The 19246-nt window shown below is 41.6% G+C and overlaps 1 long non-coding RNA gene across 1 annotated transcript; it reads left to right on the plus strand.

Annotated features, from left to right (window-relative positions):
• Positions 1-14964: 14964 nt before the first annotated feature.
• Positions 14965-17881, plus strand: LOC138241593 (uncharacterized). Its single transcript, XR_011190844.1, has 3 exons — positions 14965-15030; positions 15337-15524; positions 16613-17881. It is a non-coding gene; the product is annotated as an uncharacterized lncRNA (long non-coding RNA).
• Positions 17882-19246: the final 1365 nt, after the last annotated feature.

Below are 19246 nucleotides of genomic sequence, written 5' to 3' on the forward strand. Positions count from 1 at the left end.
CTATTACCACACTTTGGCTTCACTACATTAAGTGACAGCAAGGCATCTATGAGTAAAATGACCCTAACCCTAAGATACAGTGCCTTGCGAAAGTATTCGGCCCCCTTGAACTTTTCAACCTTTTGCCACATTTCAGGCTTCAAACATAAAGATATAAATTTTTTATTTTATGTGAAGAATCACCAACAAGTGGGACACAATTGTGAAGTGGAACGAAATCTATTGGATTTTTGAAACTTTTTTAACGAATAAAAAAATGAAAAGTGGGGCGTGCAAAATTATTCGGCCCCCTTGCGTTAATACTTTGTAGAGCCACCTTTTGCTGCGATTACAGCTGCAAGTCGCTTGGGGTATGTCTCTATCAGTTTTGCACATCGAAAGACTGAAATTCTTGCCCATTCTTCCTTGCAAAACAGCTCGAGCTCAGTGAGGTTGGATGGAGAGCGTTTGTGAACAGCAGTTTTCAGCTCTTTCCACAGATTCTCGATTGGATTCAGGTCTGGACTTTGACTTGGCCATTCAAACACCTGGATACGTTTATTTGTGAACCATTCCTTTGTAGATTTTGCTGTATGTTTGGGATCATTGTCTTGTTGGAAGATAAATCTCTGTCCCAGTTTCAGGTCTTTTGCAGACTCCAACAGGTTTTCATCCAGAATGGTCCTGTATTTGGCTGCATCCATCTTCCCCTCAATTTTAACCATCTTCCCTGTCCCTGCTGAAGAAAAGCAGGCCCAAACCATGATGCTGCCACCACCATGTTTGACAGTGGGGATGGTGTGTTGAGGGTGATGAGCTGTGTTGCTTTTACGCCAAACATATCGTTTTGCATTGTGGCCAAAAAGTTCGATTTTGGTTTCATCTGACCAGAGCACCTTCTTCCACATGTTTGGGGTGTCTCCCAGGTGGCTTGTGGCAAACTTTAGACGAGACTTTTTATGGATATCTTTGAGAAATGGCTTTCTTCTTGCCACTCTTCCATAAAGGCCAGATTTGTGCAGTGTAAGACTGATTGTTGTCCTATGGACAGACTCTCCCACCTCAGCTGTAGTTCTCTGCAGTTCATCCAGAGTGATCATGGGCCTCTTGGCTGCATCTCTGATCAGTCTTCTCCTTGTCTGAGCTGAAAGTTTAGAGGGACGGCCAGGTCTTGGTAGATTTGCAGTGGTCTGATACTCCTTCCATTTCAAGATGATCGCTTGCACAGTGCTCCTTGGGATGTTTGAAGCTTGGGAAATCTTTTTGTATCCAAATCCGGCTTTAAACTTCTCCACAACAGTATTACGGACCTGCCTGGTGTGTTCCTTGGTCTTCATGATGCTCTCTGCGCTTTTAACAGAACCTTGAGACTATCACAGAGCAGGTGCATTTATACAGAGACTTGATTACACACAGGTGGATTCTATTTATCACCATCAGTCATTTAGGACAACATTGGATCATTCAGAGATCCTCGCTGAACTTCTGGAGTGAGTTTGCTGCACTGAAAGTAAAGGGGCCGAATAATTTTGCACGCCCCACTTTTCATTTTTTTATTAGTTAAAAAAGTTTCAAAAATCCAATAGATTTCGTTCCACTTCACAATTGTGTCCCACTTGTTGGTGATTCTTCACATAAAATAAAAAATTTATATCTTTATGTTTGAAGCCTGAAATATGGCAAAAGGTTGAAAAGTTCAAGGGGGCCGAATACTTTCGCAAGGCACTGTAGGTTGGTAAGACCCTATGCATGACCCTATGGTATAATCCGGAAGAGTCTGGAGAAGGACATCAGGGGAAGGATTTTCCCTTTGCCTTATTTACATTCTGTGGAGAATTGAATTAGAAATATGTAATGGTCAAACAAAACATACTAATTTCTTTCAAAAATACATTTTAATTAATGATTTTACATTTTACTATTCATGCATTTAGAACATATATTGTACATTTACAATATGTAAGTAATTAGGAACTCTATATTTGTCTATTTTAAAGATCACATTACATAAGTACAAGGACATTTTCTGATGTAAATCAACTTATGCTCAGAACTTTAAAATAACTGAAAATTGTAAACATGATCTGGCACAGTGGCTGTTATGTGGGTAAGTTTAGCTTATCCTCATAAGCCATTTGAAGAGGTGTTTGGTTACATAGAAATAAAATTATAAGAAAAAGGTCCGGGTCCCTAGAAAGTTTGATCCGGTCCGGGATTTACCTGACCGAATCCGATGGAAGTCTGATCCACTCCAGAACCCATGGGAGACTGAGCCGGAACGTGTCTAACTCTTCCATTCCGAATCCCGTTGAAGTATGATTCGCTCCAGGTTTCAATCTACCAGTTCAGATACTAGTCTACCGGATACAAGTCTTTAGTCTACGAGTCCAGATCCCTTGGTTGTCTGATCCACTCCAGGATTGACTCTACCATTCCGGATCCCATGGAAGTGTGATCCAGTTCGGGATGTACTTTACCATTCCAGATCCCACTGAAGTATGATCAGCTCCAGGTTTCACTCTACCAGTCCGGATCCCATGGGAGTCTGATCCGCTCTGGGTTTTATACCACTAGTCAGGATTGCTTGGAAGTCTGATCCACTCCTGGTTTTACCCTACCAGTCCAAATCCCATGAATGTCTGATCCACTCCGGGTTTCGATCTACCAGTTCAGATACTAGTCTATCCGGATACAAGTCTTTGTCTACAAGTCCAGATCCCTTGGTTGTCTGATCCACTCCAGGATTGACTCAACCATTCCGGATCCCATGGGAGTCTGATCCGCTCCGGGTTTCGACCTACCCGTCCGGATATTAATTTATCTGGATACTGGCTTTTAGTCTACTAGTCCAGATTCCTGGGGATTATGATCCGATCTGTGTTTTACTCTACCATTCCGGATCCCTAGAAAGTCTGATCCGGTCCGGGATTTACTCTACCTGACCCAATCCGATGGAAGTCTGATCCACTCTGGAACCCATGGGAGTCTGAGCCGGTTCGTCTCTATCTCTTCCATTCCGTATCTCGTTGAAGTATGATTCGTTCCGGGTTTCGATCTACCAGTTTGGATACTAGCCTATCCGTATACTAGACTTTAGTCTACAAGTCCGGATCCCATGGGAGTCTGATCCGCTCCGGGTTTTATTCCACTAGTCCTGATTGCTTGGAAGTCTGATCCGCTCCTGGTTTTACCCTACCAGTCCGGATCCCATGGATGTCTGATCCGCTTCGGGTTTCAATCTACCAGTTCAGATACTAGTCTATCCGGATACAAGTCTTTGTCTACGAGTCCAGATCCCTTGGTTGTCTGATCCACTCCAGGATTGACTCTGCCATTTAGGATCCCATGGAAGTGTGATCCGGTTCGGGTTTTACTTTACCATTCAAGATCCCACTGAAGTATGATCTGCTCCAGCTTTCACTCTACCAGTCCGGATCCCATGAGAGTCCGGGTTTCGACCTACACGTCCGGATATTAATCTATCTGGATACTAGTGTTTAGTCTACTAGTCCGGATTCCTGGTGATTATGATCCGCTCTGGGTTCAACTCTACCATTCTGGATCCGATGGAAGTCTGCTCCAATTGGGGTTTCGATTGACCAGTCCGGATCACTTGGAAGTCTGATCCGGTTCAGGTTTTACTCTACCGTTCCGGATCCTGTTGAAGTATGAACCGATCTGTGTTTTACTCCAGCATTCCGAATCCCTTAAAAGTACGATCCGTTCCGGGATTTACTCTACCTTATCGAATCCGATGGAAGTCTAATCCACTCTGGAACAAATGAGAATCTGAGCCCGTTCAAGTCTATCTCTTCCATTCGGATTCCCGTTGAAGTATGATTCGCTCCGGGATTCGATCTACCAGTTCAGATTCTAGTCTATGCGTATACTAGACTTTAGTCTACATGTCCGAATCTCATGGGAGTCTGATCCGCTCAGGGTTTTATCCTACCAGTCCGGATCCTGTAGATTTCTGATCCGCTCTGGGTTTCGATCTACCAGTTCAGATACTAGTCTATCCGGATACAAGTCTTTGTCTACGAGTCCTGATCCCTTGGTTGTCTGATCCACTCCAGGGATCCGGAACTCTACCATTCCGGATCCCATGGAAGTGTGATCCGGTTTGGGTTTTACTTTCTCATTCCAGATCCCACTGAAGTATGATCAGCTCCAGGTTTCACTCTACCAGTCCGGATCCCATGAGAGTCAGATTCGCTCCGGGGTTCGACCTACCCGTCCGGATATTAATCTATCTGGATACTAGCGTTTAGTCTACTAGTCCGGATTCCAGGGGATTATGATCCGATCTGTGTTTTACTCTACCATTCCAGATCCCTAGAAAGACTGATCCGTTCGGGGATTTACTCTACCTGACCGAATCCGATGGAAGTCTGATCCACACTGGAAGCCATTGGAGTCTGAGCCGGTTCGTGTCTATCTCTTCCATTCAGAATCCCGATGAAGTATGATCCGTTCCGGGTTTTATTCCACTAATCCGGATTGTTTGGAAGTCTGATCCGCTCCTGGTTTTACCCTACTAGTCCAAATCCCATGGATGTCTGATCCACTCCGGGTTTCGATCTACCAGTTCAGATACTAGTCTATCCGGATACAAGTCTTTGTCTACGAGTCCAGCTCCCTTGGTTGTCTGATCCACTCCAGGATTGACTCTACCATTCCGGATCCCATGGAAGTGTGATCCGGTTCGGGTTTTACTTTCTCATTCCAGATCCCACTGAAGTATGATCAGCTCCAGGTTTCACTCTACCAGTCCGGATCCCATGGGAGTCTGATCCGCTCCGGGTTTTATTCCACTAGTCTGGATTGCTTGGAAGTCTGATCCGCTCCTGGTTTTACCCTACCAGTCCGGATCCCATGGATGTCTGATCCACTCCGGGTTTCGATCTACCAGTTCAGATACTAGTCTATCCGGATACAAGTCTTTGTCTACGAGTCCAGCTCCCTTGGTTGTCTGATCCACTCCAGGATTGACTCTACCATTCCGGATCCCATGGAAGTGTGATCCGGTTCGGGTTTTACTTTCTCATTCCAGATCCCACTGAAGTATGATCAGCTCCAGGTTTCACTCTACCAGTCCGGATCCCATGGGAGTCTGATCCGCTCCGGGTTTTATTCCACTAGTCCGGATTGCTTGGAAGTCTGATCCGCTCCTGGTTTTACCCTACCAGTCCGGATCCCATGGATGTCTGATCTGCTCCGGGTTTCAATCTACCAGTTCAGATACTAGTCTATCCGGATACAAGTCTTTGTCTACGAGTCCAGATCCCTTGGTTGTCTGATCCACTCCAGGATTGACTCTACCATTTAGGATCCCATGGAAGTGTGATCCGGTTCGGGTTTTACTTTACCATTCAAGATCCCACTGAAGTATGATCAGCTCCAGCTTTCACTCTACCAGTCCAGATCCCATGAGAGTCTGATCCGCTCCGGGTTTCGACCTACACGTCCGGATATTAATCTATCTGGTTTCTAGTGTTTAGTCTACTAGTCCGGATTCCTGGTGATTATGATCCGCTCTGGGTTCAACTCTACCATTCTGGATCCGATGGAAGTCTGCTCCGATGGGGGTTTCGATTGACCAGTCCGGATCACTTGGAAGTCTGATACGGTTCAGGTTTTACTCTACCGTTCCGGATTCTGTTGAAGTATGATCCGATCTGTGTTTTACTCCAGCATTCCGGATCCCTTAAAATATGATCCGTTGCAGGATTTACTCTACCTTATTGAATCTGATGGAAGTCTGATCCACTCTGGAACAAATGAGAATCTGAGCCCGTTCAAGTCTATCTCTTCCATTCCGATTCCAGTTGAAGTATGATTCGCTCCGGGTTTCGATCTACCAGTTCGGATACTAGTCTATGCGTATACTAGACTTTAGTCTACATGTCCGAATCTCATGGGAGTCTGATCCGCTCAGGGTTTTATCCTACCAGTCCGGATCCTGTAGATGTCTGATCCGCTCTGGGTTTCGATCTACCAGTTCAGATACTAGTCTATCCGGATACAAGTCATTGTCTACGAGTCAAGATCCCTTGGTTGTCTGATCCACTCCAGGATTGACTCTATCATTCCGGATCCCGTGGAAGTGTGATCCGGTTCGGGTTTAACTTTACCATTCCAGATCCCACTGAATTATGATCAGCACCAGGTTTCACTCTACCAGTCCGGATCCCTAGAAAGTCTGATCCGGTCCGGGATTTACTCTACCTTATCGAATCCGATGGAATTCTGATCCACTTTGGAACAAATGAGAATCTGATCCCATTCGAGTCAATCTCTTCCATTCCAAATCCCGTTGAAGTATGATTCGCTCCGGGTTACGATCTACCAGTTCGGATACTAGTCTATCCGTATACTAGACTTTAGTCTACAAGTCCGGATCCCATGGGAGTCTGATCCGCTCCGGGTTTCGACCTACCCGTCCGGATATTAATCTATCTGGATACTAGCGTTTAGTCTACTAGTCCAGATTCCTGGGGATTATGATCCGATCTGTGTTTTACTCTACCATTCCGGATCCCTAGAAAGTCTGATCCGGTCGGGGATTACTCGACCTGACCGAATCCGATGGAAGTCTGATCCATTCTGGAACCCATGGGAGTCTGAGCCGGTTCGCCTCTATCTCTTCCATTCCGTATCCCGTTGAAGTATGATTCGCTCCGGGTTTCGATCTACCAGTTCGGATACTAGTCTATCCGTATACTAGACTTTAGTCTACAAGTCCAGATCCCATGGGAGTCTGATCCGCTATGGGTTTTATTCCACTAGTCCTGATTGCTTGGAAGTCTGATCCGCTCCTGGTTTTATCCTACCAGTCCAAATCCCATTAATCTACCAGTCAAGATTGTATGGATGTCTGATCTGGTTTGAGTTTTACTCTAACAGTCCGGATCTTTTGGAAGTCTGATCCTGGTTTCCCTCCACCAGTCAAGATCCCATGGAAAACTGATCCGGTCCGGGCTTCCCTCTACCAGTCCAGATATCATGGGAGTCTGATCCGGTCTGGGTTTCCTTCTACCAGTCCAGATACCATGGGAGTCTGAAAATGTCCAGGTTTTGCTCTTACAATCCAAATCCCATGGGAGTCTGATCCTGGTTTCCCTCCACCAGTCAGGATCCCATGGAAAACTGATCCGGTCCAGGTTTCCCTCTACCAGTCCAGATATCATGGGAGTCTGATCCGGTCCGGGTTTCCCTCTACCAGTCCAGATACCATGGGAGTCTGAAAATGTGCAGGTTTTGCTCTTACAATCCAAATCCCATGGGAGTCTGATCCGGTCCGGGTTTTACCCTACCAGCCCGGATCCCATGGGAGTTGATCCACTCCGGGTTTCGATCTACCAGTTTTGATACTAGTCTATCCGGATACTAGACTTTAGCCTACGAGTCCAGATCCCTTGGCTGTCTGATCCGCTCCAGGATTTACTGTACCCATCCCGATCCCATGGAAGTAAGATCTGCTCTGTGTTTTACTCTACCATTCCGGATCCCTTTGAAAATTGATCCGCTCCAGGATTTACTCTATCAGTACAGATCCCTTGGATTTCTGATCCGCTCCAGGATTTACTCTACCGGTCCGGATCCCATGGATGTCTGATTCGTTCCAGGTTTCGCTCTACCAGTCCGGATACAATGGGAGTCTGATCTGCTCCTGGGTTTTCTCTACAAGTCTGGATCCCTGGGATTTCTGATCTGCTCCGGCTTTACAAGTCTTCAAGTTCTGATTCCATGGGAGCCTGATCAGCTCTGGGTTTTACTCTACCAGTCTGTATCCCATGGAAGTCTGAGCCGATCCGGGATTAACTCTACCAGTTCAGATCTCATAGGAATCTGATCTGCTCTGGGTTTTAGTATACCAGTCCGAATCCCATGAAAGTCTGATTCACTCCGGGTTTTACACTACCAGCCCGGATTGCTCAGAAGTCTGATCCGGTTCTCATTTTACTCTACCATTCCTTATCCCATAGAAGTGTGATCTGCTCTGGGCTTAGATCTACCAGTTCAGATACTAGTCTATCTGGATACTAGTATTTAGTCTACGAGTCCAGATCCCTTGGTTGTGTGATCCGCTCCAGGATTGACTCTACCAATCTGGATTCCATGGTAGTCTGATCTGGTTCAGGTTTTACTTTACCAGTCTGGATTGCTTGAAAGTCTGATCCAGTTCAGGGTTTACCTTACCAGTCTGGATTGCTTGGAAGTCTGATCAGGTAGAGTTTTACTCTACCAGTTTTGATTCCATGGAAGTATGATCCTCACCGTGTTTTTCTCTTCCAGTCTAGATCCCATAGAATTGTGATCTACTCTGGGTTTACCGGATCACACTTCCATAGGATCTTCCTAACAGTCCGGATCCCATGGAAGTATGATCCGCTTTGGGTTCTACTCTAGATATCCAGGTCTTTTGGATGTCTGATCCGGTCTGGGTTTTATTCTGCCCTTCCAGATACCAAGGAGGTCTGATCCGCTCCGGGTCTTACTTTACCAATCCGGATTCCATGGAAACTTAATCCAGACCTTGATTTACTGTACCAGTCCAGATCCCATGGGAATCTGATCCGCTCTGAGTTTCGCTCTACCAGTCTGGATCCCTTAAAGTCTGATGCACTCTGAATTTTAATCTAAGACTCTGGATCCCATGGAAGTCATATCCAGTCCAGATTTCATTCTACCGGCCCAGATTCCATTGAAGTCTAATCCGTCTTGGTTTTTACTCTACTAGTCCGGATTGCTTGGAAGTGTGATTTCGTCTGGGATTTACTCTTCCAGTCCAGATCCCATTAAACTCTGATGCACTCTGGGTTTTACTCTAACACATTGGATCCCATGGAAGCCTGATCCCCTCCAGGTTTCACTTTACTCTTTCGGATCCCTTCAAAATCTGATCCGCTCCGGGTTTTACTCTACTATTCTGGATCCCATGGAAGATTGAAATGAGCCGGGTTTTACTCTACTATTCTGGATCATATGGAAGTCTGATACTCTCTGGGTTTTATTCTATCAGTCCGGATTCCATTGAAGTGTGATCTGCTCTGGGTTTTTCTCTACCATTTCTGATCCCATGAGAGTCTTTCCTGCTTCGGGTTTTACTCTACCGGTCTAGATCCGATGGAAGTGTGATCCAGTCCGGGATTTACTGTACCAGCCAAAATTCCATGGAAGTCTGATCCGCTCCGAGTTTTACTCTACCACTATTAAGGTTTCTTCAGCCTGAGCTGCGTATCTAGTTAGCGATTTTATCTGACTTATCGTTTGTTCTTGTGACCCCCTGGGTTTCTGACCTATCGCTTCTTATCTCCAACCTTGCTCTAGCCTCACGCCGGATTACATTCACCTAGTAATTCAGTTTTCTCTCTCACACTCCACACAGGATCTTTTCCATACCTTTTTCCCTCAGAGTACGTAGCATTAACTTTTTTTTTTAAGGAGTATAATTTATTTTTTTCATGTGATTTGTGATTATTTTGCCCAAATGAAACAGAACTACTGTCAGGGTTGCTGCTATGTTTGGTTACACAACATGTAATCAGTGGTGTTTTTTTATGGTGTTGACTTTATACAGATGCAGCCATTCAAAATGCACGGTAAAAACCTGTACCTCATGCAACTACCCACAAGCCACTGCAGTGTACAGCGGTGCGTGATTGGCTGGCCAAAATGACCGACGGGGAACTCATGGTGCATTGGTCGTTAGTGAAAAGATTTAATCATTTAATCTCTTAACTGTGCAAGTTTTAATCCACTGAGTATTGAATATTTATACAGAATTTTACAACTAAAGGGAAATTTGAGTAGCTGAGCATAAACAGAAGAGGAGCATAACGTGTCTGATGATCATAAATGATATTAATTTAGGAACATAAACATATTATGTAATCTGTATATGGCTGGTATTGGTAATTTAAAGAAAAAATACACACCAGTATTCCACTTTCTTCCTAAACATTTTAAGCATCAAAGTCTTACATGTAGTTATTTTGGAAACATTTTTACGTGCTCCTTTTGACCATATTAAGTTTATATACTTTGTCCAACGTGATAATGTTTTAACCTTTTCTGTTAATATGCTCGTTATCAGAGTAAACAAAAGCATACTTTTAGAATTTGATTAATAGGGAATATAATATGGAATCACGTACCTAAAGAAATTAATAATTATATTCATATACTGTAGCTCAAACAGTAGTATAAGACTTTCTATGGATATGTATACTTCAGTTTCAGTGCTTTCTGGGTGACTGTGTCTGTGTCCTGATGGCTTAAGTGACTGATTTATAAGCCTGAGGTCCAGTGTTCAAACCCAGCTATTGCCATGAGCTTTCCTTTAACAAATAAACATTTCTTAGAAAAACTAAAATAGCAAATGTTATGGACACTACTGTATATTGACATTTTTTATACTGTTAAATATCACAACTGTTTGAAGCTAAGTCATTTATTAATAACGAATAATTTGAAGCTGCTACTGCTGTTGTTATTACTGATTATAAATATTATCGACACTATATTAAATTTGTTGGTCTTTCTAAATATTACAAAACATTCAAAGTTAAGTGATTACCATTTTCCATGAATACTTGTGCTCGTTATCACAGTAACAGAAACTCATACTTTTCAGAATTTAATTATTTAAGCAATAAGGCACTAGAAGCCATGCTACTGTATATCGTGGATATAGTCACAGTTAAAAAGTTTTGTCAGGCCCGACACGATGCAACCTATTAACTGTGACTATATCCACGATATAGCACAGGCCTCAAGTGTCTTATTGCTTTAATAAAACTGTCCCCAAATACGCGAGTGCTGTATAGAATGAAGTTTAATTAAAAAAAAAATATTAAACATGAAAATTAAGATGTTTACATTCCTCCACCTGAGAATATAGTCCCTCATTGCTACACAATGCAGAAACACAGTCACAAGTACCATTAGCTAGCAAAGAGGACATTAGCTAGCCAATATGATAAATACAGGGGGAAAATCAATTGAGAAAAAAAGAGCTGCTGATCTGTTCTACATGTATTTTTAATGTTTAATTAAGAAGAAAAAAGCTTAAAGCATACACAAAGATTCTAAGCTGATCACGAGGAAGAAAGATCACCCATTTTTCACACATTCTCTCTCTTTCCTAGAATTAATACCACATCAGCAGGGTCCGCTTGTCGGCACACCAGTCTCCATTTGGTGGTTTGAACCAAATCTTCAAGCTTACGTTGTCATTAACTGCGACCGAGAAATACTCCAACCAGTGCGTCACTCCACCTGCCATCGAGTATAGTGTCCCCGTCACAATCCTGGGGCATTAGGACCCACCTGGACCGCAGGGTGAGCACCCCCTGCTGCCCCACTAACACCTCTTCCAGCAGCAACCTTAGTTTTTCCCAGGAGGTCTCCTACCCAGGTACTGACCAGTCTCTTACCTGCTTAGCTTCAGTGGATTGCCAGTTGTGAGTTGCAGGGTGATATGGCTGCTGACATTTATTTTTCACACATTAAATGTGGTTATTAACTATCGAAACCTGTTTTTATAGCTTTTAAAATCATGTAAGGTCTAAGTTAAGCAGGAACACAGCATTATATCTCATTTTTTATTTCTTTTTTAAAAACTAAAAAACAAATTTGCTCAGCCTAAAGGTGTTTATAACATAAGGACTATCTAAAGAAATAAATAAAGATATAATTATATCCATATACTGTCTGGCAGAATAATCTGAAGAGTTAGTTAATGCAACACAGAAGATATTATTAATAATGTAGCATTTTCAGGCTCATACCCTACCAGCTGAGGAATTGAACTCAAGCCCCCAGCATCACTCAACAGGGAAGCAGCCAGTTGAGCTACAGTGAGTCCTGCCCTCAACGCTAACGGACCAGGTCCCACCTATTCGTATGAAAGGCAGTGATGCCACCATGCTGGCAAGCCCTCAGTCACCTGACCATTGAATGCACTGCATCAGAGAGAGTCAGTATAGCTTCTGGGAAATACATTTTTCCAGCATCAAAGTTTAACTCGTTCAGAGCGCCCGACAAACTCAAAGCATTTCATTTTGAACTTAAGACCCTCACACCTGAAGAAGGCTTAACAGCCGAAACGTTGCATTTTCTCTCTTCTCTTTTCACCATGGAATAAACCTATTACTTGTTCCTTTGCAGACTACGCAGGCTGACGCAGCCACCCACCATGAAGTAGTGGCTACAGTGAAAATAGAAGTGGATTATGTCATCCCCATTAAGCAATGTGCTTATCGTGCAAAACTAAAAACTAAACTGCTAAACTAAAAACAACGCACAAGAAGGGTATTATTGGACAATGTTGTGAGGGTCTGTTGGAATTTCTCTGTGAACTGAAGAGTTATAGATGAGACACGTATCACCTCTTTTTACACTTGTAAAAAAGAACATTCCACTCAGTGGGCGATGCATTGTTATCTCAATCACCTGCTAATTCGTTTTGCACCACGGGAAGGCAGGAGAATGTGATTGTACTGTAGCTGTAAGGAATGTGTGTAGCGTTTACAAAATTAAAGTGTTTAAAATGTATAAAAGTAATAAAAAAACTTACAGCTTACACAAAGATTCTTAGATGATCACGAGGAAGTGTATTGCATATCTAATGGTCTAACCCCATTACCCCCATTAAATGCTTGTTTAATTAAATGCCTTTATTAATTCACAATCTGACAATGCAATGTAAATCGTTATCTTTGTCTTCAAAGTCCCTTAATTAACTTTAAGCATAGATTTCTCACCATTTAGATTTATTTTTCATACCATTGTTAAACAAAGCAGGAGCGTATTGTACTTCCTCATGGGATCAAATGTGGAAAGATTAGATTGTAAGGCTAGCTGGTGTCTGTGTGGTTTGGGCTGGCTGGCTGTGCCTAAAAAATAAATAGAACATTAAATAGAACTGGTTTAACAGCTCTTAAGCATACTGTAGTTTTTGTTAACACAACTTTTTTCAGTGAAAAGACCGAGGGTATTTTTCCTCCCTCCTACATTCTCAGAGTACAATAGGCGAACCTTCGAATGAAAGACAGTCCCCCTTCCCCCCATAGACAGATAGACAAATGTTTTCACTGCCTATTATTAAAGGCTGAGGTCCCTGCTAGCTATTCAGAGGGAAAGGCGGTGATGTCACCACGCTGGCAAGCATGCTCTTTAGATACTTTAGATACTTTTCTTTAGATACACGATTCCATTTTATATTCCCTGTTAATCAAATTCTAAAAGTATGCTTTTTTTTTTACGCTGATAACGAGCAAATTCGCAGAAAAGGTTAAAACATTATCACTTTGCACAAAGTGTATAAACTTAATATGGCCAGAAGGAGCACATAAAAAGGTTTCTAAAATAACCACATGTAAGACTTTGATGCTTAAAATGTTTAGGGAGAAAGTGGAATACTGTTGTGTATTTTTTCTTTAAAATACCAATACCAGCCATATACAGTTTGTAACGTAGGGATTTCTTTATGTCTTTATTTAGCTAAATTAGTGACAAAGGCTAAACTTTTAGCTTCAGTAACGCGTACACAAGAACAATAGAAGTTTTTTTTAAAAGAAACAAATGTCAAAATGTTTCCTAAACATTCACTTGTGATACTTTAGCTGCTTAGTTACATGATTCCATATGAATATAGCTATCAAGTGAATTTAACTCACTACAACATTTATCTTTTTACATTAACAGCAAATGGTGTTCTTACTACTGTACTGTACATATCCTTGGAAAATGATAAAATGTTATAACTTTTTAATGAAGTACAGAATATAAGCTTAATGTACTGCATACGGCTGACATTACAGGTTGTGTGAGCTGGCTTACCAGCACGGTGACGTCACCGCCCTTCCCTGTGGATAGTAGAGTCCACAGCCATTGGGCTGAGAGGAGATCTCCCTTTAGCTCAGCTGGGTGGTTCCCTGTTGAGTGATGCTGGAGGCCTGGGTTTGAGTCCCCAGTGGTGAGAGGCCAGCCTGAGGTGGTAGTGGTGAGGGTGCATACCCATGTGAACCTGAGAGTGCTCATTAATAATGTTACAACAAGTACATAAAAGCCAGAACCCATGTAAATTAAGAAGTTAAAGACTTTGATACATGAAATATTAATGCATAATTAAAATATTTATGATGAAAGTGGAAGGTTGTGTACTTTTGTCCAACAGCAATCTTGCTTTTATAAAATATTCCAACTTTTTAATGTTTAACGATTAACATGCTGTAATACACAGTTTAAAATTAAAAATCTAAAAAGTATACAACTTAAATTCTTAATTAGATAAAGATTGTCCCTCAGCAGTGATTGGGATTCGAAACCGGTTGTTTTCTGGTGACAGCTCAAACGGTGTACATGAGAGGTTAAGCTTTATAAGCTCCACCTGGCAGTGATTCCGGATACTATTATCATAGCTGTGGTATGATGTGATATGAGCGTTATGACGTGTTGTGATGCGACACGCCCACCATGTTTTACTGCAGCGTACCTCGCTCTTTTGAATGGCTGCATCTGTATATGTGATATACAGTATGGATACATACACTTTGAACATTTGGAGTTATGTAAAGGACACTTTAAAGATCTTGAATAATTTGAAGTTTGACTTCAAAGTCACTTTTCACCATTTATGGGTTGAGTTGAAGTGATAAAAAGATGGTTTAATCACTAAGAAACTGCAACTAATTGAATAATTGGAGCATATTGCTATTTAATGAGTGTTCTTGTAAGTAATTTGGAAATTAATTTGGCTTTGGGATGGAGAGATCAATAGCTTAGTTGGCTAATACTTTTTTGGTCATAGGAAGCAGGTGTGTGTTGTATTAGAAGCAGTGGTGATTTGGTGTTTGCACTTTGAGGAGATGTTAGGATTGGCTCCTGGTGAATTAGCTATTCCCCTGAGGTCATCGTGAGGCTTATATCAAGGCAGCCTGGGAAGCTGGGCTCTGTTTGTTTCTGTCTATAGCAAGAGAAAGAGCTCTTGAGGCTTTGTGATATTGAACTGTTGGTTGTTAGTTTTTGGTGTTACTGTGCAAGGTGAGTGGTTTTGCTATGTATTTTTTTTAATCAAGAGAAGTTTGGAAGGGTTTTCATAGTTTTTTTTAAATAACTTTAACAAATTTAAGTTTGTGAAAGCATAGGGTGAAGTTAAGGTTATTGTGAAATTCCTGTTTGCTTTTGGTTGAGACAATTTTAAATTTTCTAAGATCTATAGAAATGAGTCTCTTACTCTACTTGTAGGATTCTGAAGCTTTGTGAAACAAATGATTACAGCTGTGACAGAGGGGTCTGATTTTAGTGTATGAAACTCTTGTTACTAAATACTGAATTGTTTTTCTCTAGGGCTCAAACCAGCAACAAGAAAGAGGATTTATATCCTGACTGAGCAGTTTCACTAGGATGACAGGAAATAACCTATTCCCTCTCCTACTCTGTCCAACATGCTGGTGCTTCTGTCTCTGCTGGACTTGTGAAAGCTGTGCTGCTGCTTGTGTTCTTGGGCTTCCCTCGGTGAACAATGTGAGCTGAAGGTAAGTAGAGGGGAGATACAGGTGGAGTTTCCAGCTGAGATCTTGTCAGAACAGTTTGTGGAAACCTTGGGCTTCTGTGCACAGAACTACTAATCATTTATAAGACTGGTCAGCAGTGGTGTTGATTGTTGTGAGGTAAACTACAGTGCAATGATCAGAGCTCCCAGTCCCTGGCCATCTGAAAGCACAGTGTGGAGTGACAGGCTTGGAGAATTGTTCAGAGGAAGCTCACTGGGTGGCTAAAAGGATACCCACTGTGTGACCTGTTGATGCCAACCTGTAAGTATTGAAGTCTTGTGGTTTCAACAGTTGAAAGTGAAGAGGTGCTGCAAGCAGTCCTTGAATTTCCTGGATGCCCATGGTTCTTGGAACAGTTGCAAAGGTAGTGTCTAGAAGGACACTGTCCCTGGAGAAGAGGTGAATTTCACTCCTGTATCATGTTTTTCACTTGGAGTAGGTTAATTAATTTTCCATATGTGTGGCTTTTAATAACCAGTACATGAGTATAACGTGCTTTTTTACCCATTAGAATAGGCCCAGTGTTAGATTTTGGAAGCTTTTGGTGATTTTCTATCATGTTACATTTGAGGTGTAGGTCTTTTTTTGTTTTTTTTTCTCCTGACTTTCTTCTGGGTGCTGCACTTCTACACTGACATGCACTTGATTGGCTGTCATTCTGGCTCTCAAAAAGTGAATTACTGCTTTGTATCTGATTTATTTCATGGGTGCACACATGTAAGTAAATCACTTTGGATACACTGCAGTACAACAGTGAATTGGCACACTGCAGACTCCTTGCTGGTTAAGGCTCTGCGGAGACAGCATGACAGCCAGGTTCTCTTGATGGGTGTTGGCACAGAAACTGCTTCTCACAGGAGGAACTGCACTGGATTCCTCCTCTGTGGCCACAAGCATGGAGCGGGGGGTTTTCTCTTTGCTCTCTGCAGGATTTTTTCCTGTTGGTTTGTCCTGGATAGGTGCTGCACTGTGAACATTTTGGCAGTTTAGTACAAAACTGGAGGTGGAAGTAAATATTTTTTACTGTTTCTAAGTGCAGAGGCTAAAATCTAAATCTTTCTCCACTTCAGGTTCTCTGCTGTTGGAAGGGTTGAGCAGACTTTTGCTCCCAAAGGCATGGCCTTTATTTGCCAGGAATAACATGCAGATGTGGTGCACTGTAGACTGGGTGCTTTCTCTTCTGTGAAGATCTGCTTGAGGAGTTAAGTGTTTCTAAATCAATACAACAGCCAGGGCACCCAGTCAGTTGCTGAGTGAGTTCTCTACCAACCAGGAAAAAGGACCAGGGGAGATCATGTGTGGGGCAGCTCTGGGCTTGACATCACTTAAGCATCTTTTAAAGGTAGGAACAACAACATAGTGTCTTGGTGAATTAGCCACACCTCTGAGTTAATCATAAGGGTTTTAAAGACAGCCTGGGGGCTGGTAGTCATTCTGTTTCCGGCTCCTGTAAGGGTAGGAGCTCTTGGCTTGCAGCTGTGATGTCCTGAAGGCTGATGTGGAAGGTGGGTGGTTTTGATGTGTATGTTGGCTTTGGGTTGTAATTTGAAAAACAATTTGAAGGTGTTTAGAATATTTAATGTGAGTTTGGGAAAGTTTTTGGCATGTGTTTGGTGGAAAGGAAGCATATTCAGTTGAAACTAGACTTTCTTTGAAAGACTCTGAAGAAACATGTCTACTGAAATCTGGATTTTTTTTTTGCATCTTTAAATTGAAATGTTTTCACCCATGGGTTATCTTCAATAAGATGGGCTTTCCAAAGGCTGGTAGATGAGGATTTAAACCTCTCAGGACCTGAATTTGTTAATTTTCCTTGCTTTTTGTAAGCATTCAAAGAAATAAGACAATACAATCCTGGATGAGTGCTTTCACAAAGATGGCAGGTAAGAGAATACACATTTTAGGGGTTGGCAAGAAGGTAGTATTTTTAGATCAGGGTCAGTGTTCTGGGAAGATTTGAGTTGGAGAAATTGAGATGTATGTTTGGGGTGTGTAATTGATTTTTGTTGTATATCTAAAGTAATTTTTGATGGCAAGTTGACATTTGGAATAATTACATGATGTTTTTTTCCATTCAGATGGGAGAAGAATGAGGAGTTAAAGGGTTAGGGACTAATTTGGTCAAATGTTTTTAGTTATGTCTGGCATTTAAAGCTTGTTGAATTGTGAATATTGTACTGGAGGTAAAGTATGTTGGTGGTGGTATGTTTTTTTTTTTTCATACAATGTAAAACTGAAGTTGGAGCATTTCTTTCTCTTTGATTGTGGAGGTAGTTTAGTTGTTTCTTAATGGGGAAACTGCACAATTACCTTTTATTTGCAAGGGGTTTTCTGTGGGAAGGGAGTTCTTGGTTTTGGGGGAGGGTTTGTTATGAATTGAAGTATTGTTTTGATGTTTAATATAATTGTAAACTAATCTTAAAGTTGTTTTTTTTTTCTACTTAAGTCATTTTGTGGGAGGTGGTGGCCAGATCTTTGTTTCCATGGGTACCTGTATGTCTGCATGGAGTGTGGTGCAGATGTGGGAGATGGTGTCCATCTTCCAAAAGAGGTGTTTGTAGTGTGAGATTTTGTAGTATTTTTATTTCCTGACCATAATTGGAACAGAAGGTGAAAATGATGTGCATCTTGAAGAGGCCTCATCAGGAGCAGCTTTTCAGTGGACCTTTTTCCTCTGCCAGTGTTTCAACCTAACTGTAAACTTTGTTTTTAATTATTTGTAATGCAATGTACTTGAAATAGTTTAATGCTCACTGAATGTTATGTTGCCAATTGTCATGATGTAGTATTGTAATTTGAGCACAAAGTTTCTGGGGGTGCTCTTTGAGGATTTGTATTGATGGCAGGAAAAAAATGTGGGTATGTTTGTTATACAATGTTGTTTTAAGCTGTACTGTATTTTTAGTGATTTGAGAAATCATCCTTTGTGCGTTTTTATTTTCAAATGAGCTAGAATGCATGTTCTTTTTTTTTTTAAACAGCAGTGTTTGATTGTTTAGGTTTTGCTGAAAGTATGTAAATTGTAATGTTTAACACCCTTTCATAGCTTGAAGAGGCAGATGGTAAGTACCTTTTTGTGTGTGGGGGGGGTTAGGAATAGCTTTTAGCTCAGTTTTGGCTTGCTGTTGTTAGCTTGTTATGGGTTAACTTTGCTTCTAACCCTAGAACCATACCACCATGTTCTGTGCATTGTTTTGAGCAAGTGAATGTGGGATCATTATAGCCGGTAATGTGGTCTTTTCTTGGATTGTAAAGAACTTGATTATGTTGGGGGAAAAATGGTTTGTAAATTGTTTTGTATTGTTAAGGGCAATGTCCCTAACTGTAAACTTTGTTTTTAATTAATTGTAATGCAATTTCCTGAAATAGTTTAATGCTCACTGAATGTTATGTTGCCAATTGTCTGATGTAGTATTGTAATTTGAGCACAATAAAGCTTCTGGGAGTGCTCTTTGAGGATTTGTATTGATGACAGAGAAATGTGGGTATGTTTGTTATACAATGTCATTTTGTACACCACAGTTGTAGATTTTGTGGTCATATTCCCAGTATATTAGTGGCTGGAGAATTTTTGTATAGAATCGTATGCCTTCTGTTTTTTTGTGAGTGCTTTAACTGTTTCTCAATATAAATAAGCCCAATGATTAACTGCTTCAGGATGGAAACTACTACTGATGAAACCAGCGGTATAAGCCAGCACAAAG

The sequence above is a fragment of the Lepisosteus oculatus genome, chromosome 10, assembly GCF_040954835.1.
Source record: "Lepisosteus oculatus isolate fLepOcu1 chromosome 10, fLepOcu1.hap2, whole genome shotgun sequence".
Taxonomy (NCBI): Eukaryota; Metazoa; Chordata; class Actinopteri; order Semionotiformes; family Lepisosteidae; genus Lepisosteus; species Lepisosteus oculatus.